Source organism: Bactrocera dorsalis, chromosome 4 (assembly GCF_023373825.1).
Source record: "Bactrocera dorsalis isolate Fly_Bdor chromosome 4, ASM2337382v1, whole genome shotgun sequence".
Taxonomy (NCBI): domain Eukaryota; kingdom Metazoa; phylum Arthropoda; class Insecta; order Diptera; family Tephritidae; genus Bactrocera; species Bactrocera dorsalis.
The window spans coordinates 58,575,975-58,602,814 of NC_064306.1; the positions used below are offsets into that span (position 1 = coordinate 58,575,975).

At 34.9% G+C, this 26,840-nt stretch overlaps 1 protein-coding gene across 8 annotated transcripts in view; it reads right to left on the reverse strand.

Annotated features, from left to right (window-relative positions):
• LOC105225696 (furin-like protease 2) overlaps positions 1-26,840 on the reverse strand; it is a 725,052-nt gene that overhangs the window by 180,156 nt on the left and 518,056 nt on the right. Inside the window, exon 1 of one of the 8 annotated variants that reach the window (XM_049455567.1) lies at positions 5,623-5,671. The exons of the other annotated variants lie outside the window; for them this stretch is intronic. The gene's annotated coding sequence lies outside the window, so the exon portion shown is untranslated. Of the gene's footprint in view, positions 1-5,622; positions 5,672-26,840 lie in introns of those variants that run through there. 8 annotated transcript variants of the gene reach the window in all.

Below are 26,840 nucleotides of genomic sequence, written 5' to 3' on the forward strand. Positions count from 1 at the left end.
GCTGTTTGTGCTTTACTTCCGGATCTCACATTGAGCGAAAATTTTTGGATCTTTATACATGATTTTATGCTTGTAGTAGTAATATAAGCTGATATATTAAACTTTGTATACAAATTGCTCAATTTTTAAAACGCTCAGCAAATTTTAAGAAATTATTTTGTTTTATATTGCTTATACGCACTGGTATCCACAGTGAAATAGCAAGAAAATTCATTCAGAAACTGTTAAAAATCACAAAAAACGGGAAATATGTTTAGGGGAAAGACTTTAATAATATTTCAACAGCTCCCAAAAACTATTAAAACCTTTTAAACAATTTTTTTTTTAATTTTTATAATATTTTTTAACAAATTTTTTAAATTTATCTTTGAAAATTTATCTCCTTTTATAAATATGTGATTAAATTATTTTAGTTAAAATATATACAGCTTTACTATTTTTTATAAAAAATATTAAATCTTCTTTGCTTAGTGATATTTTTCCTTCAAACGTCCACAGTAAATTTCCCTGCCAACCACAAACATATTAGTTTAGGAAATATTTACAATTTACAACCCGTTCCTTCCGTCCTTCTTTACAAGGCGTGCGATTACTTGTCGCATCCGCAATAAATTTACATAAATATTTATGTACACATGTCGACGCGTCGTTTATTGACCGTCGTGTGTTGAAAAGGTGTTGATATACCCAAACAGCGGCTGTTGTTGTTTTTGTGTTCATTGTGTGCGTGTTATTGCGCCGACTGCGATTATTACCAGCGCTGCTAGCTATTATCTACCAACATTATGCTGTGTATTATGTCACAAAAGTGTCAACAGGGAAAAAATGGAAATTTGTTTAACCTTTTGGCAGCCGGTCGCCACAGGTGAGCCTTGAGATTTTTTCATAATCGTTTTTTATTTGAGAATATGTATTCCCTGTGGATTTTGGTTTTGTAAGCAGAAGGTTTGTTAGTGTTTTGATAGCTTTTTGTATACCTTTTATATCTTTGTCTGCCGTAATCTTTAGATTCGTCAGGTGAAAAGGTCCTGGCGTGACGCATAAATTTGATTAGCTGCGGTGGGCAGGCACGAAAATACGTAAAAACATTTATTTTTGTTTATTTTTTAGGTAAAACGTTGTTTTGGGGGCTTAAGCGCACATAAATATATATAAATATCTGAATATATATATGCAAATGTATATTGGAGGCTTGTCTGTTTTCCTTTTTCTACAAAATATATATTACCTGCGACTCAGTTGCCTAAAGATGCGTTGATATGCAAACAAATTCATGAGATTTCCCTTTCACATATTTTCTGAGTTATCTTATAGGCAATAAAAGCGCACAAAGAAAATTGTGTTTGTCTGCACTGGGATAACATATTAAATATTATGTTAATTTATTATACAATTACAATTTTTCTCGTTTACATTATTGTTGCGTATGGCTTCCGGCTTGTTCAGGTTCAGCGAACACGTGTTTGCACCTGAAAGGTCTCCCACACCTACAGTGAGTCGCTGCTTCGGCGCACACGACAAGCTCGTGCTAACAATCACTTGAAATCTTTTGTGTACCGTTATCTAAAAATATATGTGTTTTTATGTACAGCAAACTTTGACACTCCATATACTTGAATTCTTCACCATACTTTCACTTTGTTTTCTTAAGGCGGTTCTTTTCTTCCACTTACTCTCGATCTCGTTGTCAACTTCGCCTACAGCTTTTTTCACACTCCTTTCTTAATGTGTTTCCAATTTCACTTCCCATTATAGCCGCCACAACATTATTTTCTTAACTGTTTATTTATAAAGCCACACACTCTCACATCCCACGCTTGTTCTCAAGTTCTGCCAGCCAGTCGCTGCAGCAACAATTGTTGACTGCCGGTGCCAGCGGTCGCTTCCCATCGCACCACCGAAAGTCGCCGCTGTATTACACTTCAACACCCAACCGAACTCACACCCAACACAACTCACACCAACTTGGCGCACGCCTTCGCCTGTCCTCTTCTCCTCTTCGCCTGTTGACTTCGTGTTCTCACATGTCCTCGCTGCTGTTGTCCTTTTGTGTCTGCTTGCATTTAAATGCTAATGTAATTGTGTTTAATTTATTTATAAAGGGTGATTTTTTAAGAGCTTGATAACTTTTTTTTAAAAAAAAAAAACGCATAAAATTTGCAAAATCTCATCGGTTCTTTATTTGAAACGTTAGATTGGTTCATGACATTTACTTTTTGAAGATAATTTCATTTAAATGTTGACCGCGGCTGCGTCTTAGGTGGTCCATTCGGAAAGTCCAATTTTGGGCAACTTTTTCGAGCATTTCGGCCGGTATAGCCCGAATTTCTTCGGAAATGTTGTCTTCCAAAGCTGGAATAGTTGCTGGCTTATTTCTGTAGACTTTAGACTTGACGTAGCCCCACAAAAAATAGTCTAAAGGCGTTAAATCGCATGATCTTGGTGGCCAACTTACGGGTCCATTTCTTGAGATGAATTGTTGTCCGAAGTTTTCCCTCAAAATGGCCATAGAATCGCGAGCTGTGTGGCATGTAGCGCCATCTTGTTGAAACCACATGTCAACCAAGTTCAGTTCTTCCATTTTTGGCAACAAAAAGTTTGTTAGCATCGAACGATAGCGATCGCCATTCACCGTAACGTTGCGTCCAACAGCATCTTTGAAAAAATACGGTCCAATGATTCCACCAGCGTACAAACCACACCAAACAGTGCATTTTTCGGGATGCATGGGCAGTTCTTGAACGGCTTCTGGTTGCTCTTCACCCCAAATGCGGCAATTTTGCTTATTTACGTAGCCATTCAACCAGAAATGAGCCTCATCGCTGAACAAAATTTGTCGATAAACACATTTCGAACCGAACACTGATTTTGGTAATAAAATTCAATGATTTGCAAGCGTTGCTCGTTAGTAAGTCTATTCATGATGAAATGTCAAAGCATACTGAGCATCTTTCTCTTTGACACCATGTCTGAAATCCCACGTGATCTGTCAAATACTAATGCATGAAAATCCTAACCTCAAAAAAATCACCCGTTACCTCCGCCTTTCCCGTTACATATGTTATCGCTGTCACACTCACACACACACATATACGTACACCTTGCTTTGAATATATAAACACACACAGTGATACGGTCGAGTGTCATACACATTTGATTGTTTATTCAAGTATATGTTTATTGTTGTGTATGTTGTTGTTTTTGCTCTGATTTTTGTTCCACCGGCTTTGTTTTTTCTTTCTTGACACACAAATATTTAGTTAGTGTCGCTGACTAAACGGCTGAGATTCGTGAAATTAGCATATGACTTTTTTTTCATATATTTCCCATGTTGGCGTTTGAATTAGTTGTTTATATACTTGTTTTAATTTGAAGTGATATGTTGGTGGTAATTAAATACTATATCAAGTCAAAAAAAAATGAATATGTTTATTATTACAACAATGGCTTATTCATTATTAGCATGAAATCGTTTTTTTTTATTTTTTAAGGTAAGGAAATTTAGAAAATACAGTGTGGAGTATTACAATTTAGTCTTGTTAGTCATAGGTAGTACGAAGTTGTAAATTCAACGGATAATAAAAATAAAAAATAAATAAATAAATAATGATATCAGATGATTTGAAGTTGGGGAACAGTTTATAAGCCTTTGTAGCTATTAACCCTGGGCATGGTTTATTTGTCTATTCAACATACAACCGTCGCGTTTTGGAAACAGCAGCAAAAAAACGATCCCCGTCCAGGGTTGAAATAACAAATTGAATTATTGTCAGATAGTGGAATTTTAACTTTATTTCAATATAGTGAAAATAAATTAGAAAGCTTAAGTTCCGCATAAAGTAAGCTAATAATCGCAGATGGTTTGAATAACAAAATGACTTGAAGTAGAACAAAGTACTAAGAAATTGTTTCTTTCCCTCGGACTATATCAGTTTTAGTCTTCAACTGCAGCTAAATGCTTACAAATGTGGTATGGATGATGTTTCTACTTCACAATAGAGGAAAGTAAAAAAGTTTAGACCTCAGTGGCTCTCTCAAATCTGGACTTCCGTTTACACAAAACGAAGTTTCCATAAAAGAACTTGATTTTGTTCGTTCAGTTTGTATGACGGCTTTATGATACATAGTGATTCGATCTGAAAAGTCTCTTCAGATATTGGAGCTTTGTCCCAAAAATAATAAATGCCAAATTTCTTAAAATATCTCGTGAAATACAAAAACTTTCCATTAAAGAACTTAACACCGGTGGCTCATTTAATATGGCAGCTAAATGCTGATCCGATCTGCACAATTTCTTCTGAACATTGCGTTATTGGTTTGACAATAAAGTGTGCCAAGTTTCGTGAAAATAATTCGACAGATGAAAAAGTTTTCCATACAAGCACTGAGAGGCTAGTTCGCGTATATACAGAGAGATCAACAGACATGCTCAGATAGACACTGCTTGTCATGCTAATTATTTATATAAATATTTTATGGGGTCTCCGCAGATTCATTCTAGGTGCTACAAACTTCGTCGGAATCTTAAAATATTCCACTCAGTGTATTTTTATATATTGTATACTGAGATCGAAAGGTTATAACATGCTTGCTTTTCAGTTACAATTTTCCTTACTCCATCACTACAATGTATTCCAAGAATATGTTTTGGGTATAAGGAAAGTAAGGGATTTACCAAATATCTCCATCGATTGTATTTATTCCTATTTTTATGCTTCCATAGCATTTATAAGTATCTTCGTTACATAAACATGGCGATGGAAGGCACCTACGCCGCTTAGTGAGGGATTTAGCGACCTCTGGGCATGAAAAAATAATTGATGGATAAAAGCACTGCCGAAAATGGTGAAATTGTAACTTTTTTAATTAGCGTTAATTATTGTTAATTATTTGAAGTAAGATCCTGTGAATATTTGGCATCAAAAAAGAAATGGTCGCTGGAAAGGGTTTCAAGGTGAGAAACTGGAAATATTACTCTATGAAAATTGTTGCCAAAAGAAAAAAAGTTTTCGCAGAATCGTTGGAAAACGCGCAAGCAGCCATTTCTAAACTTTTGAAACCAGCAGAACCTATTCAATGATCATAAGGTAGTACGTACGTAGTTGGTAGTATTAGTGTCCTTTTGGATCAGAAAAGCGTCAGCTTCATAAATCGGGTAAAACCATTAAAGGGGTTACCGAAAAACACCCGCTACCTACCGCGCCTACCGAAAACGTCTGGAGTTTGTAACTAGGCACAAGACAATAATTTTCCATCAAAGCAACGCGAGACTTCGTAAAGTGAGAATGGCTTAAAACTATTTGGGGAACAGCGGCTGGGACCTGCTTTATAGTCCACGCCCTTTCCCTTCTGACTATTGTCTTCTGCGGTCGATGCAGCACGCCCTTATTGGAATACGGTTCACATCAGTTGAGGGTGTGAAAAATTGGCTCGAATCACTATTGGCCAACAGACTTACGCTACCCTTTTGGCATACATAGAACCCACAAGTTTTCTGGCAATGGGAAAGCACTATAGCTTGCAGTAGGCAATGCTTTAAATAATACTTTTGCAAATTTTTTCTTAAATAAACTTTCGAATTTTTGAAAAAGTTCACAATATTCTATATAGTTTTGTAAATACCTTATTTTTATTACTAATCTGCTCCAGTAGTTTACCAGGATAATATAGTACATGAATGCTCACCTGAAAATATAAAACAAAAACTTAGGTTAGTTGAAGTACCTAAATACCTAAAATATTTAATGAATACATATATGTTTAATATAAAGTGGGATTATTTATGCGTTTTACCGTTAAATTTAAATTTTACTGGGATATATTCAAAAAAATCTTTAGAACCTAAGCTTAAGTTATGTACTTATGTACATAAAATGAGATATTTTACAAATTTAAGTATTTTGAAAGGAATTGGAAAGGAGAATTATATAAAAAATGTATTAAAAAAAATAGTTTGTCTCAAAGCGCATAAATTCACAGAGAATTTCAAACCTCGAAGGTACAAAAAACTATGGCTGAAGCAATACCGCTCTAAGCATTCACTCCGAAACGCTCTAATGAACACGAATTTTTCAAATAACAAACGCTCAGTAGATCAAATGCCAGACCTGACAAACACAAAAACAATTTTGTGCCAATAAATGCACTCAAACAAAAACAAAAAGAGTTTATGCGAATGCCAGCAAAGACGAAAATGTGAAAGACACATATTCGCTTTAATAGATTGCAGTTCACAGAAAAGAAGTTAAACTCAACTGGAGTAGATGGCGGCGGAAAAAAGGCAACAACTGAAGTGGCAAAAAGCTGGCAGAACTTGAGAGTGCAACAGCACATTCACAATTGCCTCAAAGTCTTCGCGTGAGCGCCAAACTTATGCAATAAATGAGGAGTGGTGTTGCAGCGAACCAAAATAGACAACAACAGCAACAACAATAAAAAGTGTAATAACAAACGACGCTTGGCAGTCTTTATTTGCCATTCGCTTGTCGGTGATCGCAAAAAATTTCAAAAAATTGCAATAACAATAAACAAACAAACATAAATATTCGTGTGTGTGTGTGTCTGTGTTCCACGCATCAACTTGAAATGCAATAGCAAGCAGTGGGTCGGCAAAAACACCGTTATTAACAAAGGAGCACTGATTTGAAACAAATAAAATGCGACTACCTGAGAGATCGCATTGCAAACGATTGCCAAGCCAATATGGCAATATTGTTTCGCAACGAAAAAGACAAAAAAAGAAAACGCAAAAAATGCAGAAAATTGGCAATAGCCTAGTGACTGAAGTGCGGCCGCATAGTGAAAGGTGACTTAGACTTAGTGGGCCGAAGAAAATTTGTAGTTAATTGTGGCACGAGTGCAGTCGATAAACTAGAGTGGCCAGTGAGCGGCAATAAGCGTGCGGAGTTAAAGAAAGCGGCAAGCAGAAGGGCAGAGATAGGGAAAATTAGTGTGCTGCAAATATTTGACTTATGCGAGTGGAAACTATAATTGAGGTACAGTTACAATATGCGAGGTTTGGTACGGAAATTCAATTAAGCCGAAATTTTAGGAAGAGGATTTCTTATACCCGGAAAAGTGCCAAATGATCAGAAATTGGAATTTTAATAATAGACGCCTTTCATTTATTATTTTATTGATTTTAATCGTCTTTTCTATAGTTTTATCTACCAATTAGTCAAAGAGACCAAGATCAAGAAACTGCTGTTAATATACTCAAATACAATAGTGTTAGCAACAACTTCACTCATTCTCTTCAATCTACCAGAACGCCTTCGATTTAAGTGGAAATTTTCAGATTTGCCAATGGCAAATTGGCAACTATGTGATGCACCCAATCACGTAGTGGCCTTCGCGGTCTACTTGCATACAAATTTTCTATTGTAGGTAATTCAAAACAGATTTAATCACAGAAATATATGGATTGAAAAACATTCCACTTTGCATCACCTTTTCTGATTAAATCGTACTAAATAATGGACATTGCCAATAAAGTCACTATAACAATACTAGTTTTAGAAGCATGTGACAGAAGACCTCTTCCAATGTACCTCAACTGAAAGCTTTAAAATATGGCACTCATTATTACGTTATTATTGAATTTTCAGAGGTCTCCCAGAGAATGTAAGGAAAATCGTTGGCTTTTTATAAAATTATATTATTTCATCTATGAAAATTGGTTAAACATTTTTAAATAAAATAATTATGGCATTTTTACGTATGCTACCTGCGACCTGAATTTTTCCCTTGGCAGGTTGATTACATATTTAAACCTGCTGAGGTTATAACCACGCATTAGCAACTTGGTACAACACATGCCTTGAAGTTGTTACCAATTCACCTCCGTGCCTACTCCTTCTTACTTGTAGGGCGGCTCCTTTAAGATATGAAAACCCACCGCGATGAAGATTTCAGGTCCTACAATGTTAGTGTATACTGCGGAGCGGGCGAGCTCATCAGCCAGCTTATTCGCGACTATAAATTTGACATTTCTCTCTCTATTCGTCCACCGAACTCAGCTAGCATCTTCCAAGAGGAAGTACTGGACATAGAGAAGGCCTGTGAAGCTCTATTGAATAACAAGGAGAGGATACATAAAGCAACAATATATACGGATATCCAGGCGGCTCTCATGGCCTTGTCGTCGCCCATGACTAATTTCAGCATTGTCCTTAACTGCAGGAAGGCACTGAGCTCACTAGAAGACAAGCCTCACCTAGACTTAATCTGGGTTCCCGGTCACAGGAACATTGTCGGCATTCAAAAAGCAGACGAGTTGGCAAAGGCAGGAGCTTTTCAAAACAAATCCTAGGCAGAGTTAATACCAAGCCCACTTGGATCGATCAGGAGAGAGCTCAATATGCAATATCAACAATTAGCAAATAACAGATGGAAAATTATGGTCGGCTGGGGAGATTTTATACAGGTAAACAAATATGTTTACCTTTTCATTCCACTTGTATATTTCTTATATCTCCAAAAATAACCCAGCGAAATAATGGAATAAAAAATATTAGGAAATGTGTCTATGTCTCACATATTTTTCGACAAAACATACCATCTGATCAAAATTGATCAGGACAGAAAAAAACTACATTGTCACATATTTTAATACAAATATTTTTGTGGCTTTCAAATAAGCTTCTGATCATATTTTTTATAGGATCCGAAATACTTTTGGGATACACATTATATTGAAGAATTTTTATTTCCACCACGCAAAATCCCAACAAAAATCTTTGACTAAACTAGAAAACAAAAATTCGCTATTCAACCGAAACCATCCGGCGACTTGAAACTGCACGAAAAATTGCGCGACTCAATTGAGCATAATCTGCGGCTGCCTCTACCATCACAACTGTATGATTTTCAGCCAAAAATATATAGAATAACCGCGCATCAGTAGACTGAATGCCTTTCCCGAATTAGAGCTTGAATAAATGCAGAAAAAGCGACTGCATCTGCGACGAAAACCAATTGGAATTTATATATAAGAACTCAATGAATGGCTTGTCTGTATATTTGTGAGTTCTTATTCAAGCAAAGTGCCACTAAACCGCGCTTGCCAGGTAAGGCAATAAAATCTGCACCATAAAACGGTATAGAATTGCGTAGCAGTTAAAGGGTATTTAAAAAGTACATACAAAAAATAAAAAAACCGAGTAGATAACAAAAATAAAACTAGCAGAATATAAGCTCAAGCCAAAATGCGCCAGAAACAATTTTCAGAATAAATGGCGGTGGCAAAACGACTTTAGCAATGTCGAAATAGAATTTTGTGACTGAAAAGAAGCACACAACAGTAACCAAAAATGAGTAGAACAAACGCACGATTTTATAGTTTCAGCTTGGATTTTCGTGTAGTGATCGTCAACTAGTAGATTGTGGCAGACGACTAGCAGAAGTGATAGTAAATTGATAGCGATTGATTTTCATGAAGGCAAAGTGGATTGGTAGACATTTTTTAATACATACAAACTTGAAAAAGAATGCAAAGCAATAAAAAATCGAATTATTGCTGATGTGAGAAACGTAATTCTTAATCAAAAATATTGCATTTCCGACTTTTTACCAAACGATTAGAAAAACTAAATACCAGATGATGAAATATTTGAGATAAATTGTGGCAAAGAAGTACCCGGAAATTGCAGTATCCTTAATTATTCATCGATATTTATTAAATATTCAAAGTAGTACATTTATGCCAACGTCCTAGTGCTCAGAATACTTTTCATAAGCACTTTTTGGTCTTCAGATTTTTTAGCGAATTTTGCTTTATCTCTTCGATCAACTGAAAACGAGTTCGATTCCAATGATTGTTCATTTGTTTGCATATCAAACCCATAAACCTATGTCTCATCGGCAGTTATAATGCTTGCCATGCTTGTGGGATCGGAATGAACATATATCCAAAAATACCTGCTCAAAGAAATCTCTTTGAAAAAAAAAAATCAGCTTTATCGGAACTAGTCGAGCAAGAACGCGTTTCATACCCAAAATACCATCAAAATCATTCGAATGGACTCGCGAGCTCTCTATTACTTGCGTGACGATTTTCAATCACCATTACTTTTTTTTTTAATATTTCTGTCAGTAGAAGAAGTCGAAAGTCATCCAGAACGAGGCATGTCTTCAACGATCTCTCGACCGACCTTTGAAGACTTTGTACCACTCAAAAAAAGTTCGAAACTAACATAAAATACTAAAGTTTAAAATTAGTATTTTAGATTTCTCGTGTACTCGTATACACACGAAATAGAAGAAAACAGTAAGTGAAACATTAAGCAAGTATGTATTTCGTTTACGGCTCAATTCAAATATTTAACCTCATACATCTTCCCAAAAATGAAGCCTTATTTTTTAACATGGAAGAAATATGTAAGCAAAATACTACCTCGGAATATTCTCGTGTGACGGCAATGAATTATCCTGACTTTATTTAAAGTTTCATAAGATCAAAGTACTTAGGACAAACAGAGTCGCTTTAACCATACTCGTCTGTATGTCCGTTTGTATAGAGACGAACAAGTCCCTCAGTTGTCGAGATATCGACACAAAATCTTGCACATATATTTTTCTCACCAAGCAGGTTGCTTGTTTGTCATAACTGCTTAAATCGCACTCCATTAACATGTACCTGTCATATGAACTAACCGACCGAACTCAAATCCTTGACAAGATATTTAAACGAAATTTGGCGCAAATTATAATCCCGAGCATAACTGTAATTTTCCAAAAAAATAGTCAAATCGGACAACTGTAGCATATACCTGCCATATAAACTAACCGAACGAACTCGGGTCCTTGACAAGATATCTTCACAAAATTTGGCACAAATAATAACCCCGAGCATAACTGTAATTTTCCAAAAAATTGTGTAGATCGAACAACTATACCACATACCTGTCGTGCAAACTAACCGATGGAACTCGGGTCTTTGACAAGATATTTTCACGAAATTTGGCACAAATCATAATCCCGAGCATGACTGTAATTTTCCAAAAAATTAGTCAGATCGGACACCTATTCCATATACCTGTCTTACACACTAACCGATCGGACTCAGGTTCTTTATAAAATATCTACATGAAATTTGGCGCAACTCACAATCTCGAGCATAACTATAATTTTCCAAAAAATAGTTCAGATCGGACAGCTATAGCATATACCTGCCATACAATCTGACCGATCGGAATCAAGTCCTTGTATGGAAAACTTTTTTGTTTATCAAAGTGCTATCACGAAATTTAGCACAGATTATTATCTAAAGCAATACAAAACTATTTTGACAAATTATTCAGATAGTATGTTTTTTTTTTGTTTGTTGGAAATTGAGCAGAAATTGTGATCCCTATACAATGTATATAATAATATTTGAACTCCATGATGATTTCATCTATTATAGAATGATTTTAATGTAAATTTTTTTCCCATGAAATTTTTATAATTTCACTATATATTATATTTTTATGTCTTAGGTTCGAAAGCTTTAAGGTGAGATGAATTCGAACTGATCTCTTTCCTATAGGTGTTTTGTTTGAGTTTTCGCAACTTCTTAATAAGAATTAAGTTATATTTACTTGGAACAGTTCTAACCAGGATTTCTATCTAAAAGATATAATATACATATTCCTCGTTTTAGCTTCAACAATTTTTTATATAAGATATATTTTCAAAGGACTTTATAAGAATACCAGTTTTTTTCATTTAGACCCCGCAAAGAGCCCTACCAGGTTCCACATATAAAACCTAACCATGAAATTTCAGCTCAATAACATTCTAGCGTGCCAACACAAGCACCGTTAAACACATTTATTCAAGCTAACTATTTCATTTGCGTAAAGAGCTTTGCTATTTGCTTCATTACATAGATTATTGTGTAATTGCATGCCACAACAGCGTGTGTGTGCCACAAAATAGGACAATAGCGGCATTGTTGACATTTAGGCGCCCGCACCGAAGAGTGATTATCCAGCAAAATAAATAAAAACACAAACGAGAGTAAAGCAACAAAGCAGCAACAAATTACGAGCGTGTTGCAACACCTCCAACACATACACACGCACGCACACTTGGGCAAAGAGATAAAATTACTTTTATTTGTTTGTTTAAGAGTTGCCTCTGCGCGCTCTACAAAGCGCTGCCGACGGCGACGCTTAGCTGTGTGTTTGTTTATTGGTGTTGGTGTTAAGTGCAACTGCCGCATTTGCAACGCACAACCGGCTGGTTGCAAAAATGAGCATTGCAAGTGAACAGTTAGTTGTAAATGCAGACAAGCGTGCATATATTTATACATTTTTGTATGTATGTATGTGAATGTGTGCTTGGAATTTAAATTGCAACAAATGTTGCCAGCACATAGACACACACGTGTGTGTTGTATGTGTATAAAAGCGCGCGTAAAATGCACTTATTGCTACACATGTCACGCCAATGCCTCGTTAGCGCATAGCTTGTATATATGTATGTATATATGCATGTGTGAGTGTATATGTGTTTTGCCAAATTCAATTTCGTGTCGCTTTGCAACACTGTTTTGGTATATTACACATTTTATTGATAAGCTTTTTTCAACAAATTTCTACTCATGTTTGGGTATATATGTAGACGTATATACATATATGTATGAGTGTATATATGTGTGTGTGGTTTTGGACTTCCTCAATCACAGTCGCTGTGGCGGCCAGTTTTCTGTGAGCGACGCGGCACGCTTGCGCAAATACACACAGGCACTTATATGTTTGTTGTTGTATTTGTTGGCGCATGGCGCGTGGCCAACTGTGTATAAGTAAACGTTTGTATGTATGTATGTATTAATTTATTTATGTTTGGTATGAGCGCTGTTGGCCAAATGGTGGCAATAATGCGGGCACGCGCTCACACACACACACATATATAATATTAGTAATAAGAGTACGTGTGTATTCTGGTGACATTTCCTAAGCGCATTATTTGCTTTTGCTGCTACTTGTTGTTGGTTTTGTTGCTGACTTTAGTTGTTGTTGTTGTTTATTGTTTTTGCTGCTTATTGTTGTTGTTGTTACTCCTGATTGCTGTTGCCTTTTGTTTATGTTTTTGTTGTTGTTGGTTTTGGTTTACATGTTGGTTTTGTTTTCAGTTTTCCTATTGTTGTAGTTTTGTGATACCTTATTGTTGTTGTATTGTCATAGCGTATTGTTGTTGTTTTGTCATATTTTGTTTTTTGTTTTCGGTTTCCTAGTTGTTTTTGCTTTTATATTTTCTTATTGTTGTTGTTTTGTTATGCTTTATTGTTTTTGTTGTTGTTGTTGGTGCTGGTATCTGTTTTCGAATGCATTGTTGCGTGTGCGGTGAAAGCAAACAAATCTGGCCTAAATGCAGAAGCGCATTTGTATGCAGCAAAACAAATGGAAAAGCTAAAAACAACAACAACACAAACAAGAGAAAACAACAATTAAAAAATCGCTGCAAGCAAATCAAGCAAATGTGGCTATTTGCGGGCGCAAACTAAATAGATCGTAGGCTACAAAGCACTGGAAAAAATATATATAGATTTGTATATACAGTTATATACATACATAAATGCCGTTATAAACATAACAAAGCCTAACATATATTTGTTTTTGCACGCTCTATGTGTTACGCAATGCTTTCGCTGTCTCCAAGTTGCCCAGCAGCATTCGTAGCACAACAACAACAAAGAATAGTGTAACAGCACAAATAACGGTAACAAGATATTAAACGCGGCTAGCTTCGCCGCAACATCTTCGATACTGTCGTTAACAGTTATGCGGTTAATGAGCAAATATGTATATAAACACTAAGAGATAGATTTTCACTTTTTCCCCCAGTTTGTCGAAATATTTGTTTCCATTTTCATTTAATTTGTTATGCGATCGTGCAACATTATAGCCATGTGTCACTTTTATAGTTTGTGGCATCGCGAGATCTAGGAAATTAAGTAACTCGGTGCATATCTGGCTATGTTGCAAGAAAAAATATGTCATTAGGTATCATTTTATAACCAACAACATATTTCTTTTGTTTGTAGAAAGTGCATGAAGAGTTGCATAATGACTTGCATTCACATTAAGTTGGTTTGATATTATCTAAGATGGTGTTTTTAACATTTTATTTTTAATACAAAATAAACAAATTTAAATTAGAAATTTATATAAAATCTCCGAGTCAGGTGTGTTCCTCGAATATGTCAGAAGGTTAATGTTTCTTATTTTTAGTTTTAAGATCTTAATCTACTTCTAGGTCCGAGCTTCACTTTATATTCGTCCCTCCTTCACCTCTCCTTTCTAGGGAATGTAAACACCTCAAAAAGCAGATTTTCTTGAATGAAACGCTTTCTTATTGAGGAATGCACTTTAACGCCTAAAGGTAGGTATTTTGGAGCTATTTATTCATTTATTTAAATATAACTCACATAATGTTTTTTCTTATTTCATTCACACAACAGTGATCAAAAAATAAGGTGAGGCGATTATCGAGGTATAATACACTATAAAATTCTTTCCACTGGCCAAACTGTCCACAAAGAATACCATTTTCAACAAGATATTTGAATGAAACGCACGGATTTATGGGCGAACAGCAGTTGGTTCCTACATCACGATAATGCCTCATGTCATACTGCATTGGTGCCTAGCGTCTTTTTTTGCAAAATACTCGACGCATGTCGTTCCGGAACCTCGATACATCCGCTTGCTTGGCTTTGTGCGACTTCTGGCTGTTCAACAAATAGAAGGAAGTATTGAAGGGCGCCAAACAACATTTTTTATGTTTCGCAAACTGAAAAAAGCGCTGTCGAAAGTTCGAGTAGTTTATCCGACGAGGATTTTCGTAAAGAGGATGAAGTTGATTGGAAAGAACAAAGTCATCTCACTTTTTCATCCGAGTAGTATGTCTTTTGGCGCCACGTCGCGAAGAGAAGAAACGACTGGCGCGCTGTTGTTGACTCGGCTATAATCGCGTAAGCGGTGTCTACGCCAATAAAGAAGAAGAAATATGTCTCTCTTGCCTGATTCAGACTAATCGTATTTGGAACGTTTTGTTTTTTTTTAGATTCCCAAGAGTGGATTGTCTGGGACAAAAAGATGTAAATAACATATATGGGACTTTTAGTTAAGGGCAAACCGTTTAAAATTATTCGTCTCAAGCACAACAAAGCCGAGGGATTTTCGATCGAGCTATTCAAATACGGCGGCGAAAAACAAATTGTGTGAAAGACAAACTGATTGGACCTTATCAGTATGGCTTTAGACCTGGCAAATCAACAACTGACCAGATATTCACCATCCGCCAAGTCTTGGAAAAGGCCCGTGAAAGGAGAATCAACACACACCACCTCTTTGTCGATTCCAAAGCTGGTTTTGATAGCACGAAAGAAAGTTTCCTTTATGAAGATATGTTTGAATTTCGCTGTTTCATCACTGTTAGCAGTCATAACTTCGAAGCCGTAGACAATTTCGTCTATCTTGGAACTTGTATTGATGAATGAAAACACTGCAGCTCTGGAGCAGATGAAAAATGACCTGACTACACGTGAAATCTCCAATTGGCGCCAAACAGTGAAAAGGAAAAACGACTGGTTGGCTAAAACCGGTGTCTACGCCAACAAAGAGGAAGAAGATACTTATTATACTCACAATATGGCAACAATTTAATTTATGGTTTATTAATTAGTCATTGAGGCACTATTTTCACTATTTTTAATAATTTTTTTTCACATATTGTTACACAAAAAGAGAAAAAACTTTCTCAATAATAAGTTAACTTTTTATTGAGTCTAACAGTGTAAATTTTTGAGTCTGATCTAGGTAATTGATATTTTTAATTTCTTACACTGACTAACATAGTAAGAACACAATTTTATTTTCACTAACTAGAAATTTCCTATCTAATTACACAAAAACAACTCTCACAAAAATATATGTACATATTTTATATTATAAATTCAGCAGATGCCTCTTCTTTTAATCGCGCTTCACTCTCCGCGTTTAACGTGTAACTTCCGTTTTCGTTAAAAGCGAACAGTTTTGGCGCTTAAAGTTATAGCTACGGCAATACTTTAAGCGAATGGCATTGAAAACAAAGTGAAGAAAGCAAGGCAAAGTTGACAAAAAAAAACACGAAAAACGGTAGCAAATTGGCTAATTGTGTATTATGTGCATACATTAAGTATTGTGTATTAAATTTAGCATAAATAATGTTAGTGGCTAGCGGAGAGGAGCTCCAGCTGAGTTACGCATGTGTGAAATGAAAACGAAAGCTATGACGGCACACCAGTGAAAGATATCGTGAAAGAAAATAGAGAAAAAGTAGCAGAAAAAGAAAGCAAAAAAGCAAAAAAATTGTATAGGAAATAAGAAAGAGGAGGAAAGTAAAAAAGTATACATATGTTAAAAATATAAGTGCTATAAATTATATATTTAAGTAGTTATGTACTGTAGGTATTTATAGACGAAAGTAGTGAAATTGTGAAGACGTTACGGTTGCCAATTAGCATGCAATTTGCATATTTCTGCTTTTTTGGAAGCCAAGTTAATTGCCAGCGCTATTATTTTATTAATTTACGCTCAAGTGGTTGGGGTTTGGGGTTTTCTATATGAAATTTACCTTCAATATGCCGACATGCTCGGTTATTGTGTGAAACTACAAATGGTGTATACGAAGTAGATCTTGCTCCGTTCCGTATCGTAAATTATATATTAGTTTAAAATAAAAAGTATGCAATTAGATTAACTATAAGTTATAAAAGCTCTATATCACAATGTATAGCAAAAGCAATCAGCAAAAATATTGAAATAGTTAACTTTATTAAAAATGAAGTTAGTTGAAAATTTTCTATTTTCTTGTTGAAAAGCATTTTCTAGTAGAAATATGTAGAAATCTAATGTACATACATATATAATTAAAAAGACGAAAAACGGTATTTTAGCCACCAGAAGTAATTTTAGAGACATCGCTACCATATTTTGATACATTAGAAAACCATCTATGAGAAATTTCACTATTTTAGTTTATGGTTTTGAGTTATGACACTCTTCTAGTAAAATTAGAGATATTTTAATGAGCATGTACTTTTATTAGTTTTACGCCAAAAAGATAATTTAACAATTCAGTGGTTTAATTAGAGCTTAATTTTTTGTGTATTTTTTATTGTTTTCAAAATTTACCGCTTTGGTTGGATGACCAAAGTAAGAGAAATTATAGAAAGCAAATGTTTTTCTCACTATTATCCTTATTATAAGTTGATTTCCTATCCAAAGACTAAAAAGTTTTTTGACCTTTCTGAATGATCTACTTCATTTGATAATACAACAACAAGCAAACTGGCTAACCTAAAATGAACAAAACAAATTGCATGTTAATCTGCAAGTACATGTAAGTGGCATTTCAATTAGGATATTTTACAAATCTTGAAAATTAGATTTTTTGTTTGCTACTAAATATAAAACCCAAAATTTCATGATTTTTTGCGACTATTTCTTATGAAATAATAAAACAAGGTATATTATTTTTTTTTTTTAATTTTAGTAGATTCAAAATACCAGTGTAGTTTTAAAGCAATCGTTGGATCCTTTTTTAGGAAATCGTAGGCGTTTCGAGAAACACATGTTTGCAAATTTAGTTGTTTGACCACGTGCTCTTAAAACTTTACTTTCCAACTACACTCAAAAGTAACCTTATCAGCTCATCATTTCAATTCCCGGTTGTAAAGAAAAAATTCCAAAAAAAAATATCGCAAAATTTTCATTTTTAGGTTAAAAGTTCTGCCAAAAATGCAATATTCTTTTTTTTCCTCTTCGTCCATATTCTAAGTTAAGGTTTTAGCTTTACTAATAGTGTATGTTTGTAGCAATAAAAAATTCTAATAAAATATTCCATTTTTTATATGAGAAAAAATTTTTTAAGGAAAGGCTGCGTTTTACCCAAGAAAACCCATTTAACCCCTCAGTCTCAGTCTATTGAACTGCTTATAGAGTTGGGAGTAAATTTCAACATTGAATTGAAGTCTTCAGCTAAAAAAAAATACTTTGCAGTTTTTTCCAGACTATGTTGCGAGTCAAGGTACATACATATGTATATCTGACGAAAAATAATTTCGTAAGAAAGAAACTTTTTAAACGCTGATATAATTGATTGATCGAGAAGAAATGGTTCTCTTGGTTTCATAATCACGACATTCTGGAGATTATTTGATGCCAGATGACCGTCAAATCTTGACTGAGAAAGTTTTAATCACTATCACAGAAATCGTCAATATATTTATGTATGTATATTTTTAAAAAGAATATATGCTGCTAGGAACTAGTATTCATCTTTTATATCAAAGTCTTTACAATCAGTTGTATTTGGAACAAACAAAATATTCTTTTTTCGCGTGATGAGCTAGCGATTAGGCTTGATTAGGCCTAATGAAAGCTAACCGATACAAATAAATAATAATAAAAATAATAATGATATATAAAAAATATTATTAAAGAAAAAACTCATAGAAATAACCTAACCACACACATGAACGTACATAAATTTATTTAATATAAGTATATATATGGTTAATATGCTGATATACATAGGTATTGTATAAAAGTTTCCAAATATCCGCAATGACCAACTCGCACGGCAACATCAATGTCAAGTTGAAAATTAAAAAATTAAAAACGAAACATTCGAAAAAGCAACAACTCACAAAAAAAACTGTTTTTGAATATAATAATATGTGCGTATGTAAGGTAAAATGCACAACTGGCAGCAGCGGTGAGACAGCTGACTTTGGCTTTGAAATTACTGACTATGCAAATAAAAAATACTTGCAGAGCAGACTACAAGTATGTGAATATTATACAAATATATATATATGTATATCACTATATGTATTTATGTATGCGGTTGTTTGAAGTCGCGTGCCGGCATGACAGCTGCTTTTCAAGCTGAAAATTTTCTCTTTTCTTGTTTTCTTTTTTCTTCTTCACTTTTGCGGTGTCGGCAAGTTTTGGTGACTTTGGTCGTTTCAAGAAGCGCATGCAAAAACAGCAGAAACAATAAGCGGCATAATTGTTACAGAAGCCTACACACAGTAGGAAATATACATACATATGTATGTATATAAATATATTTAGATATCTAAAAACTTAGCTTAGGTAACTCTTTCAAGTCGAATCGCAAGCAAGCACAAAATTGGCAAAAAAAATAAATAAAGTAAAAAAATTAGAAAAAAATTCATATAAAACACCGACAAAATTTGGCTTTGAACTTCACTTTAATAAACTCCGAACACACACATGCATATATACGACACACACACACACATTTTGCGCCTATACCTCGCTTGGTTAAGTGGTTAGTTGCCATTGACTTCATATGCCATCACTGTGCCACTTGTGCCTGCCCAAATAGCATGTGCTTACTTAACGGTTTGTACCGGCATTTGCTTAGTTGCAAGTTTTTCAAGGTGTACACATGAATATCTACACACATATACACGTATTTAAAAGCTGTAGCTTTGAGCGAACTGTGGTGGGGTTGACTGGTTGCGCCATGCAACTGAACTGCGCTACTTAACACACTTAATGAGTACATATTTACAGCTACAAATATATACATAAATTTGTAAGCATGTACGCCTGTGTGTTGCAAGCAGTTTACTTTGCTATAAACGTGAAAGTGCAGACCTGTTTTGTATTTCCTTTCCATCTCCAGCTGTTATTTCAGTTTTTGCTTGCAACATCCACCAGCGTTGCGTAATAAACGTGTTGCAAGCAAGCGAAAATTGCGTAACGCTTGCCGGTTTTCACATTTCTTATTGTGGTTGCCGTTATGTGTATGGCGCACAGCTGTTGGCGCCGTGCGGATGTGCGCAGGCGTAGACACTATGTCAAGTTGTTGCAGCGGAAGTTTATTTGGGTAACAGTGGCACGTTGAGCGCGAAAGAGGAAAGTTGCGGAAAATTTATGGATTTTAGATAGGAAAAATTAAAGGAAGAAAACAAAAATATGTTATGCAATATTATTAGCGGAAAATGAACTGGATTGTGCTAATGTAATTTATTTTAAGAAATTAAAGAAAATTTGGGGAAATGAAAGTTGTATGCAAATGGGCGAGGGTTTTGTGAATTTGGGTATTAAACAAATAAACAAATCGATTTTTAAATTTTTGGAAAAATAAAAAAAAACTTGAATAAAAAAATTATTTTTTTTTAATCATTACACAATTTTTAATAATCTTTATAAATTTAAATTTGAAAATAATGATTCACTTTTTATAAATAACAAAAATTTTGAAAAAAAAATTCAAAAATATTTGAAAAAAATTATACAAAAAAATTTTAAAAATATTTGAAAATATTAAACAAAAAATTTTCGAAGTTTTAAAATTAAAAAAATTATATTAAAAAAAATTTCAAAATTTTTTTAAAATCAAATATTAAAAAAAAAGTATTAACAAGTATATAATGCACTAAATAAAAAAAATTAATATTAATCAACACCGCTACCATCTTTCATATTCACAAAAACCTCAAATATTAGCATAATTAAAACTGGCAGCTTAAATAAAAGAAAAAATCCAGCAAATGTCAGCATTAAATTTTGCTAAATTAATCTAAAAATTATGCAAGCACGCCCACGAGCAGTCACTCACTAAAAAATCGCCAATCAATCAAAGCGCAAAACATTCAAAACAAACTTCCATTAGCACGCACACACTCGCATATATAACTGTAAATGTATGTTACATGGCTGGCAGACATAAATCAGTGTCATTGAAATGCATTCAATTTGTGAAATTTGTGCGCGTAAATAAGTACACGCTCTTACTTATCAACTTGTGCGCATAATTTATAAAACAGCGGAGAATTCGTTATCAGCGGAACAGACAGCGATTTTGTCACGGACATATTTTACAGCTAATTTCGGGCAACCACGCCCGCCCAACAGATATGCGGATATGCAAATTTCAAAAGATACATAAATGCGTGGAGATGTAAACAGATAATTAATGCGATTCAAATGGTTGGAAAAAAATACAAATTAATTTTGTTTGATGGTTGTTCGGTTTTTTGAAGTTTTTGCAAGAACTGTTTTAGGTAAAATTCTCAGAAGTTGAAAAGATAATAATTTTTGTCGAAATATAAAATGTATATATATTTAATATAGCTTTGCTTAGTATTAAATAGTATTATATAATTATATGGTGAGAGATGCCGAGGAAAATATAATTCCACACTGAACACTACGTTCGAATGCAAGGGAAAAGTTGTTGCGTTTGAGTCTACAGAAATTCGAGGTTAGTGAAATAACTGGTTGGCTAACTGAAAGCAAGTCTATTAGAAATGTATTATACATTATAATATTCTAAAACTAATTTCTTAAAATCTTTAACCAGTGCAAAGGTAAAAGTGTTGTAGGCGAGAAAAAAATTAATTTATTAGGATGTCTTTAGGAAATAAGAAAATGATACTATACACTACTTTCGATATAAAAAAATTGATTCAGTATAGAATTAGTAAAAAAAATTGCTCATTATATATCGTGAATATATCGTCACCTAAAATGTAAAACAGCGTATCATCAAAAAAAACTGAAAATCGCTGTCAGTTATAATAACCAATAAATAACCATTTTATAACCAATATATAACCGTTTTATAACAAAACCTCAAATTTTGTTTCAGTTTGAGTGGTTTCTATTATATCGTTTTTCTTTGGCCCCATAAACTTATGAAAATCAAGGTTACGTTTTTTTTACATTTTAGGTGGCGATAGCGGAATCAGAGCTGATTTTCATACCACGATCGTCGGGCTTTGAACTTTTTTCTAGAGGAGGTTCTAGCAGACTTTTAATGCTCAATATCCCCCTTTTAACTACAATTTCTGGTAATGAATGATTGTTCGTAATGGATGTATTTAAAAGTGAAGTTTTTTATTTATGGTCCCAAATGTATTGATCCATTTCCTATGCCGCACTACTTACATTCTTTGTAGCTTCTATCTAGATGCTAGACATAATTTTTGAACACGTGTTTTTACTTTGATAGCTGTCCTTCAGATTCCATTAAAGCCAGCTTGGCTTTCAAATTTGACCCTCTTTTTTATTATTTCTTATCCCTTTAGATCGGAGTAGGCGCAGGTATTTATTGCGTGTAGCTAAATCTGTGATAAACTTAGGAAAGCTTCTGAGCTAGCCACTATGCAGTAGACAGTAATTTTCGAAACGGGTTGACAGATGGATCAGGGTGAGACACAGTGCCTTAGAGGCCAACACGCAAACTTTGTACTTACACCGTCTCGAGTTGTATGATGCTTGCTTGTTTGCCTGTATGTTGCACTGTCTCAACGGAGGCGGAGGTTTTGTTAGATGCACCCCCTCTTGACCTGATTGTCATACAGAGTGCTGTTGCATTCAGGTTAAGAAGGGGCTTGAGTGTGTCATTGCTGCGGAATGACTGGAGTTCCGACGATGATGTGGAGAGGGAGAGATATCTAAGGAGCAAGAGGCTTCTAGATGATAGGGCTAGTAGAAGGATTGCAAGAACGTTGGGACAATAGTCCTAACGGTCGAGTGTCGTACGAGTACATTCGGGACGCTGGGTTCGTTGAGGATAACCCAGACTTCAGATTTTGTCTGAGTCTGGGTTTTCTGCATACGGGACATGGGCCTTATAGTGCATTTTTGCATCAGAGGTACCTATCGGATAGTCCGGGGTGCTTTTGTGGGGCGGGGGTAAAAAATTGGTCGCATTAATATGTGATGTGTGTATGGGGTCCAACCCCAGGCCATCTGTCCAGAGCCGTATGGAAGCTCAACTGGTAGTAGCTTCGGCTACGAGGTCTGGCCGGAGACTTAATTCTAGTACAATGGAGAGCAGGAGCCCTTATAGTTTACTCCAACCTGCTCATGCGAACTGACCCTTCGGTGAGTATCGTGGTGGTTGTGGTTAAAATCAAAATGAACTGACTTTGTCAGTTGAATGTGGAGTTGCATTACAACCGGAAGCCGGACCCAAAGCACGGCAGAGATTTTAGATGGGCCTTGAACCCAACCAAGGTGGTTAGTGTGTCCATTCCACACTGCCAATTGGTACTGAAAAAACTTAGCATTTTCAGGATGCTAATCAACGCATTGATTTGAGCCGCTATGTTTTTGAGCGCCAGCAGGTACCCACGTTAAACACACTACACGCTGTTATACCGTCTCGAGAAGATTGCAGGACGTTAGATAACCTACTCAAAGGTCACAACTTACTGGCATCACGATAACACATGGAGAAAATGCAAGGAACTATGCATCAGAGAGGCGCTGGAACATCTCCTTCAGTCTTATCTAGAAATCTTCTTAGATATCTAGCAGTTTTGCAGTTGGATGAAGTATCGGAATTAGATATCAAGGTTCATTAAACATCGCGAAAAGTGATGTCCACGACGTATACTACAACTCCTATCAAATTGAACCTCTGACCTTAGAAAATACCTTAGTCCTCTGTATGATATTACAGCCAGCCAGTGTAACCTCACCTAATCTAATCTTAGTTTTCATCTCAGTTGACTGTGTACCGATATATTTTGAATATATTTTAGTGCCTTGCTTTGTGTCTGCAATTTCGGCTAAGGTCACCACGGGTATCTATAACTGTCTCTAAACGGATAGCTCGAAATATATGGAAACCTTGAAATACAAATGTAATTTTATCTTCATTTTAATCATAATCATTACCAGCTTTCAAAACTCCACTACACACAGAAAAAAAACAAAGACGTATAAAAGTATGTATGTATGTATCTGGCCTCTCCAAATACACTTGCGTGCGTGCCACAGATCGGTGCGCTTTGCATTTGCACAATTCACCTTTTATTTATTGCCTATAAACGTACACTAATGCCACCGCAGCGCCAACAGATTTCAATGCCAAACTCTGCTTACGTATATAGGTACATACATATATACATATGTTTGTATGTGTTCGTGTATGCACTTGCTTGCGAAATTAGAGGTAAACAAGCAGTAGCCAGCAGCTTTTAGTGCAAATAGCTTTACAACCTTGAACTGCGTGTGGCACACTTTGCTGGACGGTACAACAGTTTAGTTGGCCAGCAGTTGGGGTTTGTTAGCAGCTGAAGTGAATTTCACATACACTCATATATATACATATATGTCTGTATGTATGCATGCAAATAAGCAGAATCAGCGTGCGTTTGCATTTGGGCCACATCCATTTAACAGTTTATACACACAGTTGAGCATTGGAGCACTTGACTTGGTCAAGTTGGTGGAGTGTTTGGAACGCGGCGCTTATACATACAGCCATATATAAGTACGTATGTATATGCCTACGTATATATGTGAATATGTGTTTGCATGGGTGTATGCTTATTTGCGATTGTTGGCCGTTTTCTAACAAGCATGATATTGCTCGAGTTTCAGAGCACTGATGCAAGTAACAACAACAACAACAACAAAACATTACAACAACATTTCAACAACAAAAAAACGAATACTATTCTAACACTATTTCAACCACAACAACAATAACAAAAAAATTACAACAACCTTTACACTACAACAACAACTTTCAACAACACTATCCAATTACAACAACATCAAAAAATCTTTTTCAAGAACCTTTTAAATATTGCAACAACAACAACATCCCTACAACCACTAATTTATAACAAAAACAAATTCATATATGTACATAACAACAGCACTTCTCCCACAACAACATTTCATCTACAACAACAATGAATTGCACTTTTCATCTACGACAGCAACAAGACACATTAAAACAAGTTACATTACAACAACACTTCATATAAAAATGAATTACAACAACATTTTTTCTGCAACAACAAAAACTTTCAGCATTTCGTCTACAACAACAATAAACACACATTACAACAACATTCCTGCCGCAGCAACAACAAATTGCGGCATTTCATCTATTACAATAGCAATAAATACACATTACAACAACATTTTAGCTACAACAACTACAACAATCATTAACCGACCAACTAAAAGCACTTGGCAATGATGTTTGAGAACAATCGATGGCATTTGTTTGCCAGCGTTACTCATTTAATTAGAGTCACCTCGAAAATAAACAAATATTTACACATGTATGTACAATCAAAGCCGTATGTTTATCGACTTTGGAAATGCGCGCGTAGAAGCCCAGTGGAAATGAGTACACGCTCATTCATGCATATTTAAATATAATTACATGCATTTAGCTACACATTTGCATTAGCTTGAGAAAAATTACTGTAAACACTGGCAGCCGTCAACTACTACCAAGCAGTGTCAGTGAACCCGCAGAGGGGAGGAGCGTAAATAACTCATTACAAAAGCTGAAAAAATTATGTAAACTTAAAAATTGTTAAAAGAAGATGCTTGAATGCTTTGCATTGTTCAACTGAGTTTAGAAGAATTTTTATATTTTTTTTGTAATATAGAAAAGCAAAGATTCAACCAAACTAATTAGCGAAGCAAAATTAAAATTCCATTTCACGTCTAATATTTAAAAATTTCGATTTCCATTACTGATACCAGTTCGTCTGATTTGCTTTCCTTTCTTTAAAAAAAAACTTACACTGCCAGACCAGTCCGTTATTTTCGCATATGCCAATTAATCGTCTCAACTCCACGTATGCACATATATACATACATACATACATATATAGTTCCGTTAAGAATTCATGTATAGCAGTGCGAAATCGGATGATAACTCATGTCCGAATTCACTGAAACAAAGCATTCCATGGAAGTAGAATCAATGGCATTGTTCTGGACTTTCAGCTTAAACTGTTATCTGCCGAAAACCATGCTCAAAGATTCACACAAATATTCTCATAGAATTACCGCGTTCAGATAGTGTGTTTCATGAGAAAAGTCACGGCACAGCATGAACAGAAAGTTGTATTATGACTTTAATATTTTTTTTCTTTTTTTTTAATTTTAAGACGTTAAACAGTACTACCAGACAAGGGTGTTCGAATAACTCAGTGCTTGAGATGTAATACAAAATTAGTTTTGAAGTTCTCAGTAAATTTACTAATATACTTTATATTTGGAATAAACCTACTTTCGTCGAGCAACATCACCACGGCATTTTGTGATCCTAGTACAATGCTTTGAAGGTCAATAAATATACTGAGAATAATGTTCCAGTTTCAATTATGAAAATATATATTATATATATAAATATGATTCTGAAAATATCGTTTTATTCAAAAGAGTTTCAAAGAGATTTATTTCAATGTCAAAACCTGAACATGGTATTTGAATATCTTCGATCTTTGCAGAATCTCAAGTGAAACACCAACCCACTCTTGGTTTTTTGTACGATAAAACCACCGAGTTAGATACAACTACTTTAAGAAATGTTACTTAACTAGAAACAGCTAGAATTTACTGTCTTTGGGCCTTCACAATAAAATTTCATGAAAGTTTTTGATTATACCATCAACTATTGATTTTCGAATCAGTCTCTAAAGAGTAGATATTCTAGAGATGCAATCCTTCAACAGAGCCAGAAACCACAAAAAACCTTTAGAGAGCTCAAAAGAATATAAAATATCATCAGTAAAGGTCGTTGCTCTTTGAAATAGGTATAAGAGAACATTAGTTAACTTACAACTAACTAAAATAAAGCTAGGTTAGATTAGGTTCCATAACTGATTTCAGCGATAGAGTTCTGGAATTAAGCTTATACCGTTGGAACTCCAGTCCTTGTATTGTCAAAATATGAATAGAACACTTCATGTATAGCCAAAGCGGTTTGAACTCAACAGAAGCTAGCAAAAAATGTAGCTAAGTAGGCAGTAAACATTTTCAATTAAAAATCAGCTCTTT